Source organism: Castor canadensis, chromosome 16 (assembly GCF_047511655.1).
Source record: "Castor canadensis chromosome 16, mCasCan1.hap1v2, whole genome shotgun sequence".
Classification (NCBI taxonomy): domain Eukaryota; kingdom Metazoa; phylum Chordata; class Mammalia; order Rodentia; family Castoridae; genus Castor; species Castor canadensis.
This window is the reverse complement of record NC_133401.1, coordinates 42,298,103-42,316,769: the sequence shown is the minus strand read 5'-3', so window position 1 is coordinate 42,316,769 and position 18,667 is coordinate 42,298,103. Positions and strand designations below refer to the sequence as shown.

Here is an 18,667-nt window from a genome sequence, read left to right as displayed (position 1 = left end):
GAGAGTGAAATTGACATCAGGCAGTTTGTTGGGGTTGGTGGTGATGAAAGACTTCCTGCTGCACCCTGCAGGAGCTGAGTCCCTGTCCCCTAGGCAAGGGAGAGGTAGCACTTGCCACCTGTGTTTCAGCTGCTCCAGATCCTAACTGCAGGTGCACTCTGGCTCCTGACTCTGAGGTTGGCACTGATAGGTGATCCAGATCCCAATTCCAAGGCTGGCACTGTCAAGAGAGGGTGCCACCTGCTGTTGCCTGCTTAGGGTTGGCTGGAATAACTGGAAGAACTTCTCATCTACTCATGACTTCCATCTGGCTACAGCAGAAGAACCCCAGGCAGCTGATTTGTGACCGTTCAAGTAGGATATGCCTAGCTATATAAATTACTTCTATTTATATTGGTGTTCTCTGAATTTCTTGAATCTGTACATGGTTGTCTATCATAAATTTTGGAAAATTCTGAATGGTTACTTTAAAAATGTTTATTCTGCTTCATTCTCTCTCCCCTCTCCTGCTAAGATTTAAATATATGTTTGTGTAAGCTCTTGGGTGCTCTTTACTTTTTTTTCCTGCTTTCTGCTTTTTTCTCTTTATATTTCAGTATGGTAATTTCCAACATATATTTTCAAGGTCACGGATTCTTTCTTTGGCTGCATTGAATTTACTGATGAGTCCATCTGAGGTATTCTTAATCTCTGTTACTGTGTTTTCATTTCTAGCATTTCCAGTGAAGCATGTTCTTGCAGTTTTCATCTCTCTAGAATTATTCACCAGTGTGATAGAAATTCAGTATCTGGCTTAATTGGTTTTCTTGCCTTTGTACATGTTAAATATGGTATTTCTAATGATATAGTATTTTTGTAGTTTCTTGCACTAGTGTAGATTGACACTATATACTTTTCTTTTTTTTTTTTTTTGGTGGAACTGGAGTTTGAACTCAGGACTTCACACTTGCAAAGCAGGCACTCTACTGCTTGAGCCATACCTCCAGTCCACTTTCCTTCCTTCCTTCCTTTTTTTTTTTGTGTGTGTGTGTTAGGTATTTTTGAGATAAGGTTTCGCAAAACTATTTGCCCGTGCTGGCTTCGAACCACAATCCTCCTGATCTCTGCCTCCTGAGTAGCTAGGATTATAGACGTGAACCACTAGTGCCCAGCCACTTTTCTTTTTTTAAAAAGGAAATTATTCATCATCTCCTGCATGTTGCCTACCTTTTCCATTAGCCCCCTTAATATATTAACCATAGGTATTTTAAACTCCATGTCAGATCGTTTCAACATGTAGATCATAACTGAGTTTGGTTCTCATGAGTGGATTTATCTCTTAGAAGTTGGCTTGTTCTTGCTGTTTGTAAATTTTGTTGAAAGTCAGGCCATTCATGGAAGGAAGTAGGAAATGTCAATGGGTAATGCTTGGGGATGAGAATGCTTTTCCTTCTGCTAGGCCTTCAGTTATGGAGGTTGGTGTCACTCTAGTCAGGAGGTGGCCCGGGTTTGAGGGTTTTTTTGTTTCTGTGGTTATTATCAGTACACCACAAACTTCAAATTCTTTTAGCCTACTTTATATTTGAGCTTTGGGAACTGGAAGGTGACATCATGGCAATAATTGTGAACATTCAGGTAGCTGATGCAGAGGATAAAGACTCTGGATCATAAAATGCTTCATCGCAGAAGCCCTTTTTGTGATTTTAGGATCCTAACAGCATCCTTGGCTTCTATTCACCAACTACCAGTAACACCCCATCAGTAACAACCAAAATATCTACAAACTTTGCCAAATTCCACAGGGGCAAAATCATCTCCAGTTAAGAACCACTTGCCAGTACTTAAAAAGCTAGACATCGATCTACCATTTGATCCAGCAATACCACTCTTAGGGGTATACCCAAAAGACTGTGACACAGGTTACTCCAGAGGCACCTGCACACCCATGTTTATTGCAGCACTATTCACAATAGCCAAGTTATGGAAACAGCCAAGATGCCCCACCACTGACGAATGGATTAAGAAAATGTGGTATCTATACACAATGGAATTTTATGCAGCCATGAAGAAGAACGAAATGTTATCATTCGCTGGTAAATGGATGGAATTGGAGAACATCATTCTGAGTGAGGTTAGCCTGGCCCAAAAGACCAAAAATAGTATGTTCTCCCTCATATGTGGACATTAGATCAAGGGCAAACACAACAATGGGATTGGACTATGAGCACATGATAAAAGCGAGAGCACACAAGGGAGGGGTGAGGATAGGTAAGACACCTAAAAAATTAGCTAGCATTTGTTGCCCTTAACGCAGAGAAACTAAAGCAGATACCTTAAATGCAACTGAGGCCAATAGGAGAAGGGGACCAGGAACTAGAGAAAAGTTTAGATCAAAAAGAATTAACCTAGAAGGTAACACCCACGCACAGGAAATCAATGTGAGTCAATGCCCTGTATAGCTATCCTTATCTCAACCAGCAAAAACCCTTGTCCCTTCCTGTTATTGCTTATACTCTCTCTACAACAAAATTAGAAATAAGGGCAAAATAGTTTCTGCTGGGTATTGAGGGGGTGGGGGGGAGAGGGAGGGGGCGGAGTGGGTGGTAAGGGAGGGGGTGGGGGCAGAGGGGAGAAATGAACCAAGCCTTGTATGCACATATGAATAATAAAAGAAAAAGAAAAAAAAAAAAAAGCTGGTGGAGTGGCTCAAGGTGTAGGCCCTGAGTTCAAACCCCAGTTCCGAAAAAAAAATTTACCAAGACAAGCAAGTAGGTGAAACAAGAAGTTTATTAAAGCAGACAATGCCAAGAAAAGAAGGGGGCAGCAGGACACAGAGAGTGTTGCTGCCCCCATATGATATTTGGAGCAGGCTTTTATGTGGGGGGGGTTAGCGTGGGTGGGCTTTGCTGATTGGTTGTTCTGAAACATCTGGAGCCATGGCCTTGACTTTCTCAGAACATTCTGTGTAAGCTTTTTTGTGGCCACTATACACTGTGGCCTTGACCCTCAGTTGGCTGTTTTGCTTGGGTTTGCACTCTTGTCCCAGCAAAGCCCTCTTAAGAGGAGTTTTCCTCTAGACAGATAACAAAAACAATCCTGGTTTAAGTGAGTCAAGGGTTTCATCTTCTGGATCTGCTTCAAGCTGAGCAAGGCATAGAGATGTCCCCAACTATTTGTTCCTTTGAGGCAGTCCGTGGGGACATGGGTGGTTTGATTGGGTACCAGAATAAAACTGCACAGAAGCCTGGTTCAGGGGACTGATGAGCATCAGGCTGTTGATGGGAGAGGTTGATATCCTCGTTGTAGGAACATCTTATTTGGTATTTGGTTTACCTTGGGAGAGATAAGACACATTAGATAATTTATTAAGCAGGATGTAAACATGTGAGCAGAAGATGAGTACAAGAGGAAAAATAGGAGCTATCCAAAGATAGAACAGAACAACCAGGGAATATCACTGGTTTGTTGAACATTAAGCCTCTTAAAAATCTGTTCTTTGATTTGGTGTCACTCATTAACCTGCCCAACAGGAATTTCTATAACTTTTAATAAACTTTTGTTTAAAATCTGTTCTTTGATTTTCTTTAAATTTTCTTCTACTTTGTAGGAAGTACTTACATATAAACAAGTTTCATTAAGTAGGGCACAGGGGCCACCTACCCCTGCCTCAATGCCAATTCATCAATATCAAGAGCTGGGTTTTGAGAAAAAAAGGAAATAAGGTTGCTATTACTGTGGCTTTCCAAGTGTACTGGAGAGTTAGAGAAAGATTTTTGGATGGATCCTTCTAACAGGAGACTCCTCCAAACCAGAAAAGCCCCTGAGTATAGAAGGTCCCAGATCATAACAGGCTGGAATGGGATTATCAATTGCCGATGGTCTATAATTTGGGTTTGTGGCATTGTGTTTCCCTGGGTATAATTTGCCTTGGATTTAAGCTGACCTCTAGGAAGGAACAAAGATTTCTAATTTCCCCATTTTAGGGGAAGCCCTCAGGAGAATATCTGACTGTATCAGGAAATACAAAGGTGTAATCACAAGTCCATCTCCACTTAACAAGCACATCCAGTAGAGGGCAGCTGCACAGAGAAAGGAGATCCCAGATTCCCTAAGGGCAATTACTGATGTGTGTCTTTGGATCCAGATGAACATTTGTGTTGACTGGATGCTGATGTGTTTGGCTAAAATGGAGGGATCCCAGGCCACTGAATTTTTGTGGCTTTGTCCCAGGGAAGCTGTAATCTATGCATAGGGAGCATACGGGGGAATTAGACTTGTTAAGTGTGGGGGGTGTGGGGATGTTGGCATTGAAGGTTTCTTAGCATGAGGGTTAGAGTAGTTAAGCGCCTGTCCCAACCTTTGACCTAACTGAAATGAGGTCCCTAATGGCTAGGAAGTCCTCTTTAGTTGTTATGGAGATGTTGTCTTTATTATGTCCCCTCCAAAAGGTTGTGTTGCCAGAAAAGGCTTCATATTCCCCTGGGGGTCCTCACTCAAGAGAGATTCATTGAAGACCAGAGTTTTATTACAGAGGCTCTCTTTAGGAACCTGAGATAGGGTCCCCGTCCTCCTGTGTTGGTAAACAAATTGCCAGTATTCATGCAAGTTGTGACTCCCATAAAACTTCTTTTTTTTTTTTTTTTTTTTTTGGTACTTGAGTTTGAACTCACGGCCTCACACTTGCTAGGCAGGAACTCTACTACTTGAACCACTCTGCCAGTCCTAACTCACAGTCTATTTTGTCATCGAGTTTGGGGATCTAGGAAGGGTTTTTGTTGTTGTTTGTGTGCGTGTGTGTGCGTGTGCGTGTGTGTGTGTTTGCCCTGGTCCTCCTCCTATTCCCTTGTCAGGAGTCTGGGTGTACAAAGTGTTAGCAAGTCTGGATTCTATCCCTGGTGTATTAAGGATGGACTCCCATGCTGGAGAAACAGCAATTGAAGAGAGATCTCCTGGGGAAGCCCCCCTGCCAGGGCACAACCAGCAGCAGGATTGATTAGTTGTTTGTGCTGCTGTGTGACAGCATCTGACAATGGGTGTCTGGCAGCCAGAGGTGCAGATATAAGTATTGTCCCTATCAGGGAAAAAGAAATTATAAAAATGGCATTTTATCATTGGTTGTGGGGGATGTGCCTATGGAAGACACAGGAGAAGCTCAATAATGAGAGTCAGAAATTCTCATAGGAGGACTCCTAAGACAGGAGCAGGAAGGAAAGGGAGTGCCCCAGGGTGTAGGTGTGTAGCTAGGAAAGGAGAAGGATATCAGGTCCAGGGAGGTCAGAGAAGGCGCCCTGAAGAAAAAGATCTAGGATAAGGTCACAGGCGTGGGATTCATAGAGAATCTTGATCCTGAAGATATGAATCCAGAGAGAAATACCTGAAAGCTTGACTGCTGCAGGGATAGTTAGTGGTACTTGATGAGGACCTGTCCAAATAGGCTTCAAGGACTCTTTATCTTGAGGGGAATTTTAAGATAACACCCAATGTCCTGGCCCACAGGTCTCCTTTAGATTTTTCTTTTGAATCTGGTTTTGTGCTGTTAGCACATTGGTACTCGTGGAGAGTGATGTTCCTAAGGAAATGACACACTGGGCTAAGTAGTGTGTCAGAATTCAGCAAGAGGCCTGTGTGGAGGAATGAGTTACCATATACTTCAAAAGGATTAGGGTATGTTTTTGCCTTTGGGATGATCCAGGCCCAAAGAAGTGTTATTGGAAGTAGGGGAGGACGGGATTGTTGAGTCTCTGTGTTAATTTGGTTAGATATCTTTTTAGGGTATGGTTAGCTTAAGGACTGGGAACACCAGGCAGCTTCTCAGAGGAGGAGGGGAGAAGGAGGAAGAGGAGGAAGAAGAGGAAGTAGAGAAGGAGGAGGAGGAGGAGGAGGAAGAAGAGGAAAAGGAAAAGGGAGGAGAAGGAGAAGAAGAAACCACATTACACACTGTTTTCAACAATAGCTTGTGCACCTGGCATGTTCACCAACCATGCAGTTATAAGTGCACCACCTCTTAGTTCCCAAAGAGGGGAAGTGAAGGAGTGGTGGTTCCTACACTTAATAAAATGATCTCTCTTTTAGACAAATAAGACTTTCTTCATGAGGGTTTCTTTGCTTTTTGTTCTAATGTATCACTTAAATGAAACCTTTTCAATGTCAAAAGCTCCCCCAGGTGGCCACTACAATTCCAAATTGTCCCTGGTGAAACCATACCATTTGTGTTAAGTGTGCTAGTTAGTGTCACAGTGAGAAAACAGGCAGGAGGCAAGTGTTGGCCTGGAAGAGGCATGGTTTTCAGTGCCCATGGTCCATAAGCAGGTGCAAATGTTCATTTCTCTGCAGCTTGGTCAAAGGCTAATCAGTCATTACCCATCAGAAGCTAGACACTCCTAATGCAGGTAGAGAAAACAAGAGTTCTCAAGGGCTGGTGGAGTAGCTCAAGAGGTAAGAATATCTGCCTAGCAAGCATGAGGCCCTGAGTTCAAACCCCAGTGCCTCCAAAAAAAAAAAGTTCTCAGGGACACAAAGACACGATTGAGGAAGAAATCCTTATAAGTTTTTGAAATGGTGGCCAGTCAAAAAATGTCTAAAGGATCCAGGGGCATCCTTTTGGACTATAGAAATTTTTTTGGTGGTAGTGGAGTTTGAACTCAGGGCTTTCAGGCACTCTTCACTCGAGCCACGCCCCCAGCCCTCCCTATAGAATTTGCATCTTATTAACAGACAACAGTCAAGATACTAGACAAATAGAAGCAAGTATTAGAAGGCTGGAAAACACTTCACCATGAAGCATTACAAATGGGATTAGACCCTCCCAATAAAAACCCTAAAGGACCTTATTCATAGGAAAACAAAATAAACCCAATGCTGAAGGGTGGCAAGAGACTGTCAGAGCTCGATTTGGCATGATCTTACTTCTTCCCAGTCACGGACAATGTGATACCTCAAACTAGTAGAGACACAAAGGGTCTCAGATATGCTCCCTATGGCTAATTCAAGGGTTCTGGTCCAAGACAGTGAGTCTTAGTGAATCTCTATTTCTTTTTCCATTTTTAGACAGGGTCTTGCTATGTAGCCTAAGCTGGCCTGGAAATTGCCATCCTCCTATCTCCATCTCCCAAGTGCTGGGATTATAGATGTGGTCCACCACGTGCAGACTGTGAACCTCCATTTCTGTCCATGCCTTCTGGTCAGTTCACCTGCTATTGAATAAATGGGGTTTATTTCTCACTGCAGTGAGGGATAATGCATACCACTGAGAAATTTAATAGAACATGTTGAAAATAATTTATTATGGGGCTGAAGATGTAGCTCAGTGGAAGAGAGCTTGCCTAGCACGTAAGGCCCTAGGTTCAATCCCTACAACCACAAAGTAAAAAGTTAAGGTTATAAGTCTTAAAAATATTTTACCACAACTTAAAAAAATAAACACCTGCAGACTGAAGGTGTGGCTCAAGTGGTAGAGCAACCTGACCAGCAAGTGCAAGACCCTGATTTCAAACCCCATACCACAAAAAAACTAAAATTAAAATTAAAAAAATAAACAATTTAAGGGATGATCATTGAGGTGACTACTGAATTGTATCACTAATATAACGGCTTGATTCATTTTTTTACTTTAAAAACTGAACAATTTAAAAACAAATAAATGTCAGTTTTAAAGATGCCATCCTGGGAGGAAGAGCCATAAAGAAGAATGATGGAGGGGGTGAATTCAACTATGATATATTGTAAGAACTTTGGTAAATGTCACATTGTGCCCACTGTACAATAATAAAAAAATAAAAATAAAAAATAGGGAAATCAATAAAATAAATAAATCAACAAATAAACACATAAATAAATAATTATGCCATCCAAATTCAATACAACAACCTCATAGGTGAACTACAATTTGTACTTCCCAAACAAGACTATTACACCTCACAGTTTGTAATCTCTCACTATTTTGCATGCTAGACACACCTAAGTGTGGTCACATATAGAATGACAGAGATGCACAACTTGTGTTTGTCAGCTTTTTTTAATGAGTTAATCAACTCGTAAAGAGAAAAGGTTGGGCTGGGGTGTAGCTCAAGTGGTTGAACACTTGCCTAGTAAGCCTGAGGCTCTAGCTTTTATTTTTCTAGTAGCGAAAAATAAGTAATAAAAAAAAGGTTTATTTTGGCTCATAGTTTTGGAGGTTTCAGCCATGGCTGGTTGGCCTGTTGCTTTTGGGCCTGTGGCAAGGCAACACTCTGCAGCAGGAGCACAGGGCAGAGCAAAAACTGCTCATATCATGTCCAGGAAACAGAAAGACAGGGGCTGGGGTCCCCCGGTGCCCTTTAAGGGCACTCCCTGGTGACCTAATGACCTCCAACTAGGCCTTAAAGGTTTCACACCTCCCAATAGCACCAACCTGGTGACTTTGCCTTAAATAAAGGGTCCTTTGGAAGACATTCCAGATCCAAACTATAGCAGAAGCCAAGTTCTGTTTCTTTGTCCCAAAAATCACGATACTATCATTTTTTTTAAATTAGAATCATCTAAATATAAGAACATGTATTGTCACAAAGTTACAGACATAAACTGCCCTCAAATATTAACTGAGTTATAATTTTACTCTTAAAATGAGTAATTATCTACTATGTGGGTTTTTTCTTTTTCTTTTTTTTTTTTGAGTACTGGGGTTTGAACTCGGGGCCTACACCTTGAGCCACTCCAATAGCCCTGTTTTGTGATGGGATTTTTTGAGATAGGGTCTCTGAACTATTTGCCCAGGCTGGCTTTGAACCACAGTCCTACAGATGGTCTGCCTCCTTAATAGCTAGGATTATAGGAGTGAGCCACCAGGGCCCAGCCCTAGGAATTCTTGTAATTAACTTGTATGTGGAATACAATATTTACTCAATGATAATTAAAATGCACTGATTTGAAGCAAACATGTGTATTATTAAAACTTACCAGTTACCAATTACAGCAATTGTTTAGAACTTAGGCCAATGGAAAAATTTCCCCAGGGGTAGTATTTTATCAGTAGCATTAGAATTGCCAGCACTTGGTAAGGATAATAAAATGCAGGTCAACTTTTAGTTGGTGTTATTATTATATTAAAATTCTTGGCAGTCACCTCCCTTACTGTAGTACCTGAAGCAGAAGCTTCACTGCCTGTCTTGGTCAGCTGCCACAGACCAGGCAGAAGAAACAGTAAGTGCAAAGGCCCTGGGGTAGAAGTACTGAGCGCAAAAGAGGCAGGTAGCTGGGGCAGAATGAGAAAGTGGGAGAAGAGGAGCTCACCCGTAGGAAGGACAGCCGGGAAAGTCTTGCAGGTCATGCTGAGGATTTTGACTTTCACTCCAGGTGACATGCAGAAGGTCTGAGTGATGTTTGACATGCACCTGGGTATGTCTGAGGAGCTGGGGAAACCAGGTGACTCATTTATGGGAAATAAATATATCCCCAATATAAGGGAGACAGTGGTTGACAGAGAAAATGACCCTCTGCTATCCAGGTTCTGAAGGCTTTTTTGTTTTTGGAAATCCTCAGCTCTGGAAGCCACACTTTAAGTGTGAGACACCCTTACACAAGGTGCCTCCTAAACCAGGGTGTTTAGAAGGAAGTTGTCACCTTGGGTTTGTTTTGGCCACACTGGGGTCTGAACTCAGGGCCTCACACTCCCTAGGCAGGCACTCAACCACCTTAGTCACACCACCAGCCCTTTTTTGTGATGGGTTTTGTTTGTTGTTGTTTTGTCTTTTTTTTTTGTTTTTTGTTTGTTTGTTTTTTAGATAGGATCTCCTGAACTATTTGCCTGGGCTGGCTTGGAACCTTGATCTTCCTGATCTCTGCTTCTAGAGTGACTAGGATTACAGACGTGAGAGTGAGACACTGGCACTGGGCAAGGTTGTTACCTTATAAATAACCACAGATTTTTCTGCAGAGGAAAATAGAGCTGGGTTAGTCTGCCCCCTTCTCTTCAGGTCATGTCCTTCTTCTGGGACAGGAAATGAGGGTGGTCTTTGGAACCTGGTAAAGAAAGCCTTATCCCAGCATCATCACGGGGGCAAGGGCCCCTGTCCTCAAGGAAACAGGGGAAGGGGCGCAGATTCCATTCCTTCTTCTTCTTCTCTCTGCTCCCCAAGCCACGCAGGGCAACAGGAGTGGTCAAGCCAATGAGTGATGGGGACAGAGCCCCCATTGCCCAGGAGCAGAAACAAGCGTCTTGCTGGCACATGTAATTGAACTTGTTTTAAGTAATGGAGGACTTGGGAGAGAGGGTAGAGGTGTAGATGAATCCATTGTTGAATCTGGATGATGGTTGCAGAGGGATTCATTATAGAATGCTGCCTACACTCATCTATTTTTTAAAAGCTGTATCATAAAAACATGTATTTTTGACAGTACTGGAGTTTGAACTCAGGTCTTCATACATGTCTAGCCAAGTGCTCAACCACTTGAGCCATGTACCCAGCCTTTTTGTTTTGTTTTTTTTTTCAGATAGGGTGTCTCGATTTTTACTACAGTAGGCCTGGAATTGTGATCCTTCTACATTCACCTCCTGAGTAGCTGGGATTACAGATATGTGCCACCACACCTAGCCTCACAAAAATACTTTTTTTTTTTTTAGCAGCACTGAAGTTTCAACTCAGGGCCTCACACTTGTTATGCAGGCACTCTTTCTGCTTGAGCCATTCCACCAGCAAAAAATATTCTCTAAAAATATTTCTGGATCTAATTTCAAAAAGGATTTAGGGAAACTGGGCATGGTGACAGACACCTATAATCCCATCACTCGGGAGGCAGAGTCAGGAAAATCCCAAGTATGAGGTCAGCTTGGACTACATGGTGAGATCCTATCTCAAAAAAACAAGGCCAAACTGGAGATGTGGCTCAAGAGGCAGCATGTGCTTTGCAAGTGCAAAGCCCTGAGTTAAACTCCAGTCCCACCAAAAACAAAACGCAAGGGCTAGAGGTGTAGCTCAATGGTAGAGCACTTGCCTAGCCTATAAAAGGCCCTGGGTTTTATTCCCAGCACCACAAAAAAATGACTTAGGGAATAGGAGAGAAGTCTCAGTTGAAAAGTTTGGAGTCATTTCATGTAAGAATTGGGGAAGGGATGGTGTACTGTCTACTCCTCACTCCTTCCATGTGAAGGGACCCAATTGGCTTGATACTTCTGCCCCCAAGGAGAGAAAACATCTCATCCAATGAATGTATTAGGGAAGAATATAGGGCCTACTCTGCTCACTTCTGTCCTTCTTCCTCCACCTCTCCTAAGAGGAAGGTTTCCCAGTCCAGATGGCATGAGTTGGGGCTAGCAGGGTGTCTGCCTAACTTGGAGGCTCAGTTATCAGCCCATATGACCAACAAGCTTGACCTGGAGCATTACTTTGTCAGTAATAAGACTAATTGTCTTAGTCCATTTTGCATTGCTGTACAAAATAGCTGAAGCTAGATAAGAAAGGAGATTTATTTTGCTTCTATCCATGATTGGACAGCCACATCTGGTCAGATTCTGGTGAGGATGACATGATGCGCACATGGCCAAAAAAAAAAATCAGAAAGGGCACAAGCAGGAGAGATCACATGATGAGGGAGGAGGCAAGGACTGAGCTGAGCTGAGGAGGCAGAACTCATCTCATTACAACCCAGTCCAGCACTAACTAATCGAGTCTGGAAAGACCAGCATTAATTCCTTCTGAGGTGGTGCCCCATTGTTAAAGGCACTGGTGCAGTCTGTGACCAGAAGCCTTCCAAATTCTTTGTGTCCTGTAGGAAGAATCCATTGAAGGACACATGGGCATAAATGGAGTTTATTAGATGTTAGGGAAGGGAAATACCAAGGGGAACAGAATGGGACCCGGGGGAAGCCGGAGGTCAAGAGAGGTGTTTCTGCTCTTCAGGTGCTTTTAAAACCTATGATAACCTATGGGAAGGGAGGAACCAGGTGATTTCCATCCAATAATCAATAAGTGGGGAGGGAAAAGGTGGTTCTGAGCCAGGTGAGGGTGTGTTATTACCTGGCCCAATGACCTTAGAGGCAGGGGAGGAGCTGGGCCTGTGTTAATTCTCAGATGCCCCACCCATATTGTAAGTACAATGGAGCTCTTAAGGTGTGTCAGGGAGGGGTCTTAGTCCCAAACTTTTCCCAATTCTAATTCTAGCCTTCCTCACCATGACCACCTACTAACCTCTCACTAGGCCCCATCTCTCCTTCTCTCTCTCTCTCTCTCTCTCAATCTTTCTTGTTCGTCTTGGCAGTACTCAAGCCTTTGCGCTTGCTAGGCAGACACTGTACCATGTGAGCCACACCCCCAGCTCTTTTTGCTCTGGTAATTTTGGAGATAGAGTCTTGAATTTTGTGTGGACTGGCCTGGAGCACAATCTTTCTATTTATGCTTCTCATAGTAGCTGGGATTAACAGGTGCAGGCCACTATGCCCAGCTTTTTCTGTTGAGACAGGGTCTCACGAACTTTTTGCCCAGGCTGGCCTAGAACCTCAATAATCCTGATCTCTGCCTCCCAAGTAGCTGGGATGACAGGCTCTTGCTACTGTACCCAGTTATTGGTTGAGATGGGATCTTGAAAACTTTCTGCCAGGACTAGGTTTGAACTGTGATCTCCAAATCTCTGCCTCCAGAGAAGTTAAAAGTACAGGCATGAGCCACCAGCGTCTGGCTTAGGCTCTCTCTCTTAAAGATCCACTGCCTCTCAGTACTACCACACTGGGGGTATGGTTTGTGGGGGCACAAACCATATCCAAACCTTAGCAGTAGTATTCAGATTCTGGGCCAGGTGCTGGTGGCTCATGCCTGTAATCCTAGCTACTTAGGCAGAAATCAGGAGGATGGCAATTCAAAGCCAGCCCGGGCAAATAGTTTGTGAGACCCTATCTCAAAAAACCCATGACAAAAAAGGGATTGGTAGAGTGGCTCAAGGTTTAGGCCCTGAGTTCAAACTCCCTACTACTGCAAAAAACGAAAAAAGACAAGAAAAAGAAAGAAAAAAATAAATAGGTCCTGCCTGTCAGGATTTGGTGGCTCAAGATCAGAAGCATCACAGTTTCAGGTCACACCAGGCAAAGTTTTGAGAGACCACTTCAATGGGAAGAAGCTGGATGTAAGTGGTGCTTGCCTGTCATACCAGGGACAGTAGGAAGCTTAAAATAGGAGGATCATGGCCCAAGCTGGCCTGGGCAAAAAATGAAACCCTATCTCCAAAATAACTACAGCAAAAAGGGCTCAAGTGGTAAAGTGCTTGCCTAGCAAGCACGAAGCCTTGAGTTCAAACCCCAGTACCATCCCCCCTCCAAAAAGGGTCCCCTGAACACATATACACTCATATCTAAACACAGTAATCCCCCCTTATCTGAAGGTGATACGTTCCAAGACCCCTAGAGGATGCCTGAAATCACAGATCATACAAAACCCTATGTAAACTATGCTTTTTCCTATATATTATCTATGACGATGTTAATTTCTGAATTAGGCACAGTAAGAGATTAATATCTATAATAATACAATAGAACAGTTGTTAAACTGTCAAACATTATTTAAAACTTATGAATTGTTTATTTCTAAATTTTTTCATTCAGTATTTTTGAACTGTGGTTGACTATGAGTAACTTGATTAAAGAAAAAGTCTAAGATGCCCTAAATTTAATTACAAAGCCTGAGAGTAGAGTAGGAGAGGAAAGAGAGAGTTAATCAGTTAATAATTATAGGCAGAAAACAAAAGACCTTCACGTTCATGAATGGATGTGAAATCTTAACTCAAATCCCATCACCACCTCCAGGAAAAGTTCCCAGACCATTTCTTACCCCCAACCAAAAAGCAACAAACACTTCTCCTTACAGACTGTCCTCCTATCCCAAACCTTTCCCCACTTTGATGCCTTTCTCCGAGATCTTGTTACAAATACTCTTGACTCTTAGGAACAGTGGCCACATCTCCAACTGCTGTCTTGCCTTGCTGCTGGCAGTTGTGGAACTTGTTCCAGGTCCTGGTCCTTTTTTCAGGCTAGCAGCTGTAACGCTCAATAAACCCTTTTATTTCAGAAGACTCTGTCTCAAGAGTTTTGGTTTAACAAGCTGAAACCTTGGAAAGTGGTACGACAGATGGAGCAGAGGCTACTTTACTAGATAAGTCTCCTGGGCCTTACACACAACCAGGAAGAAGCCTAAATTAGTGGAGATTTCTACCACTCTAGCACAATGGGAGCTCAAAACGGGAATTCAGTTGAGTTATAGCAAATTTGTATTTCTTGCACGTACAGATTTATGAACAGTGATTCATCCTGACCAGAGTAAAAATTTCAAAGGCAAAATCAACAAGACTTGGATGGTTCTTGGGAAAAAGACAAAATCTCTCCTCCCATTGGAATATGTTTCCCAAAACTCAGGAGGAACTTAAGTTCTTCAGCAAGATCTGCTGCATTTTATCCCTTCCTCTGATGGTCTTCCCTCATAGGTTCTTGAACAAGTTCCATTGTTCCTGCCCTGTTCCCCAATGTTCAGAAGCAATTAAAGTAATTTATTAAAGCAAACTAGTAGCAATTTAATAGCTGCTGCCTAGAAAGAGACAACCTGTTTAAAATGCACCACAAAAGCTAGGGCATAATAGTTACTGTAACAATTAGGTCTCTGGGGCCTGGAAGAAGCCAGGGCAAAATGTAGCTTATTTCACCTCCCCAAGGCATATCACCTAGACATCTGTTTCTTTCTTCCTCTATGCCCCTGCTCCATGGCCCTTAAAGATCCAAATCTCACCCTGGGGGTTCAGATCCCTCACACCCAACCCCATCTCTCACTCTCTTCTCTAAATCCTCTCCCATTCTTCACAGAAGTGGGGAGAGTCTGCTCCAAGCCCTACTGCCCAAACGTGCAAGTCCATTCTGAAGGTTACAGGAAGAAGACTGAAGGAGAATTGATTGGCTGTTTTAAAAAGTAGGAAGAAACTCCTTGTTAGGCTGAGGCCCAACTCCAGAATTCAGGAAGAGGAAGAGTCTTTGTATTAAGCTATTGTCCATTACTATAACAAAAGACCTGAGGCTAGGAATGTACAAAGAAAAGGGATTTTAGGGCTGGTGGAGTGGCTCTAGCAGTAAGAGCACCTGCTTAGCAAGCATGAGGCTGACAGTAGCTAGGTCAGCCTTGACCCATACTGGCGGACCAGTTTCCTCATGAGCCCATAAAGCAAACCTTGGGTTTGCTGAGGAAGCAGACAGCTTGACAGCCACAGAAGGGGCAATATGGAACTCAACCTTGTGCTCTGAAGCTATTCTAAGCTGTCTTTCTCACTTCACTAAGCCTTCAGTCTTTTTCTTTCCAAGTCTCTGACCAATGGACTAAACCATTATCAAATGTCCAAGAATCCATGTGTCTTTATTTAAGGGTCTCTGCATAGACTTCCTTTTCCTACACACTTAGATCCTCTCTGCTGAAGATGGCAACACCCTAGCAATTCACTTCTGGCCAGCATACCATGCAAAACCATCTTTAAACTGGACTTTAGATTTTTCTTCCTCAGGCAGCACATCATAAATCACACTCCATGAGACCATGAATATCAATAAGGGAAGAATGGCAGGAGAAGAGTGTAAGAACTTGCTCAGGCAACCTACTGTGCTTTAGGACTTGTTTGGACTCAGGCCATATATGTCACTTCCTCTTGATGATGGAGTGTTCTTGCCCTCCCCCCCACCCTCCATGTTATAGCTGGGTAGATCAGATAACACTAAGCTCAGGTCACGTGATCACTTGGCATCCAATTTCACCAGATCCCTGGAGCAAGGCCAGAGCTATTCCTCAAAAGAAGAACAAATATTTGCTGAATGAAGGCATAACTTTGTTCCAAAATTCAATGTCAGAGAATAAAGGCCAAAGCTAGAACTATTTATCCTGCAGCCTGGTCCAGTAAGAAACTTGTTCTCTCATATGCCCCCTCACTAATATTGGTAGCTTTCAAGGGTCCCAGATCAATATACGGTATCTACCTGTGTTACTTATCTCCCAAGTCTGAAGAAGTCTACCAAGTATTGTACCTCTTTCTCAGTGGTAGGAATGTGATGTACAGCAGCTTGGCTTTGACTTTGGAGGGAGTATCTGAACGTACTGCCATAGTCTGAATGTGTCTCCCAAGGGTTTGTGTGCTGGAAGCTGCGTCCCCAGTTTGTTAAGAGGTGATGGGACCTTGAAGAGGTAGGGAGGTTGTAAGACTGTCCTGTCCCAATGCTCTGGCTTCCTGTGTGGCCATGTGATCTTGCCATCTTGCATGCACTCCCACCATTGTGGTGCCTACCATCCACCATAAGGCCTTCACCAGACCCAAACTGATGCTGGTACTGTGGCCTTGAACATCCAGAACTATGAGCAAAAACAAACACACAAAAACAAAAATCCTTTTTTCTTTGTAAGTTATCCAGCCTCAGGTATTTAACAGAAAATAGACCAATACAACACCGCAAGCCACTATGATTCACTGATTAGATAGGCCTCTATGTATTCATAGGATGTATTATACATTCACTGGTACATACATCAGACCTCACCAAGTCATCTAGGATATCTACTACTGCCTGCTTTCAAGGCCCAGCAGGATGACATCATCAATGGCATAGCAGATCAGCCTGATAGCCATTGGAATGGTGATTTGGTCAAAAATCACTGTAAACCATGTGTGTCTGAGAGTGTCATAGCCCAGAAGGAAGACAGTGAAGGATTACTGGTGCCTCTGCCAGATGAATGCAAACTCCTGCAGACATCTGGTACAGTAGTCTCCCTTATCAATGGTTCTACTTTCTTTTTTCTTTTTTATTTTATTTATTGGGGGAGAAATGGACCCGAACATTGTATGCATGGTTCTACTTTCTACAGTTTCAGTTACCTGAGGTCAACTGTGGTCCAGAAATAAATAAATTTTAAATAAATTTTAAATCATGGCCTGTTCTGAGTAGCATGAAGAAATCTGGCACCATCCTGCTGTGTCTTGCCCAGGATGTGAGTCATCCCTTTGTCCAGCATATTCATGCTGTGTACACTGGGGGCCTGTTAGTCACCTAGTAGCCATCTTGGTTATCAGATTGACTGTCATGATACCGCAGTACTCATAGTTCAAGTAACCCTTATTTTACTTAATAGTGGCCCCAACGCACAGGAGTAGTGATGCTGGCAATTTTATTACAGTATATTATTGTAATAGTACTATTATTAGTTATTGCTGTTACTCTCTTGGTTTTCCTAATTTATAGCTTAAATTTTATCTTAAGTATTTATGTATAGGAAAAAATGTATATATGCATGGTGGGGGAGAAGAGGTTAGGTACCATCCATGGTTCCAGGCATCCTCCAGAGGTCTTGGAACATATCCCTCAAGGATAAAGGGGATTACTGTATACATTAGACCTCTAGTTTACCGTTACACAAGTCAACAACTGTGTCAGTCTGCTCCAAGAAGGACCACATCTGGAAGAAACCCTACAATGGAGTCCTTACCAGAACAAGTTTATCATATGCTGTTTTTTTATTGTTGTTGTTGTTAGTAACAGGGATTGAATTGAACCCAGGGCCTCCTGCATACTAGGAAAGTATCCTATTACTGAGCTAATCCCCCAACCCCTACTCTGTCATTCTTTAAGGTCACCTGTCTTCTATTTGGGCCAAACTGAAGAAGCAATGATGATATGATTGGAAGCACCTGTATCCTTTAAGTCTTTGGTACTAATCACTGTGGGAAACTGAAAAACTATTTTTGATTTATAGTCTTGTTAGCTAAGGTTCTAGAGCCTTCCATTCAGTTCTTCAGGAAGTCAGTGTCAGGATTCTGTCCCTATTAGTGACATGTGACTATCACAACATTTCCAAGTATTGCTGGACAAGGCTTGAGACATACAGCACAAGAAACTAAAAAAAAAAAAAAAAATTGTACCACGTGTATGTATTATGTATTCACAAAAAAGGAGGGGGTTAATTCCCACTTTAACCAATGTACAACTTAATTTTTTTAAATGCTTCTTTATGCACCCCTCAAGATCCTCTCCTGCACATACTACTTTTTTTTTTTTTTTTTTTTTGAAACACTGACCTATCACATGGCCCAGTTATCTCCATCACACTGGTTTTCATCATGTATTTGTGTCCACCAGGCTCGGGGGAGAAGGATCTGGTGCGGGTCCTGAGGTCCAGACTCAGACCAGCTCTTGGTGCCTTTCAGCTCAGGCTACCCAGAGCCCATGAACTCTGGCTGGATGATGTCCAGCAACCTTCATAGGCCTTTTATAGCCTTGATGATTGTGCATTGCAAAATGAGAATGGTCAGTACCTGCCTCTAGGTGCGGCTGGGAGGAGTTGGGCGATGAGTGTGCCAGCACAGTAGCAAAAATTCTTCATTTATCCATTTAATAGGCAATTATGAAGCTCCTAGGCCCGCTACCACAGCATTACACAAGTTTCTCCTGGAGGTCGCAATCCTTTCGACCCGAGAGCCCAGGGGAGGGCGTCTCCTCTCGGGGTTATTCTCCCACGGAACTCCGGGCAGTGACCATATTAAAAATGGCGCGGGCAGCTTCCGAGGCTAGTGCGGCGGCGCGGACTCCGCGTGCCCTCTGACCTGCTGGCAACGGGCGGAGGGGGGTGCCGGGCGCCGCCATATTGGCTGTTGTCCTGTGAGGGGAGCGGCGGCGGCGGCTGCGGTGGCGGCGGCGGCGGCGGCGGCGGCGCGA

The 18,667-nt window shown here is 43.2% G+C and overlaps 1 pseudogene; it reads left to right on the top strand.

Annotated features, from left to right (window-relative positions):
• Positions 1-761: 761 nt before the first annotated feature.
• LOC141418340 (small nucleolar RNA SNORA8) lies at positions 762-850 on the top strand (annotated as a pseudogene).
• The last annotated feature ends 17,817 nt before the right edge of the window (positions 851-18,667 follow it).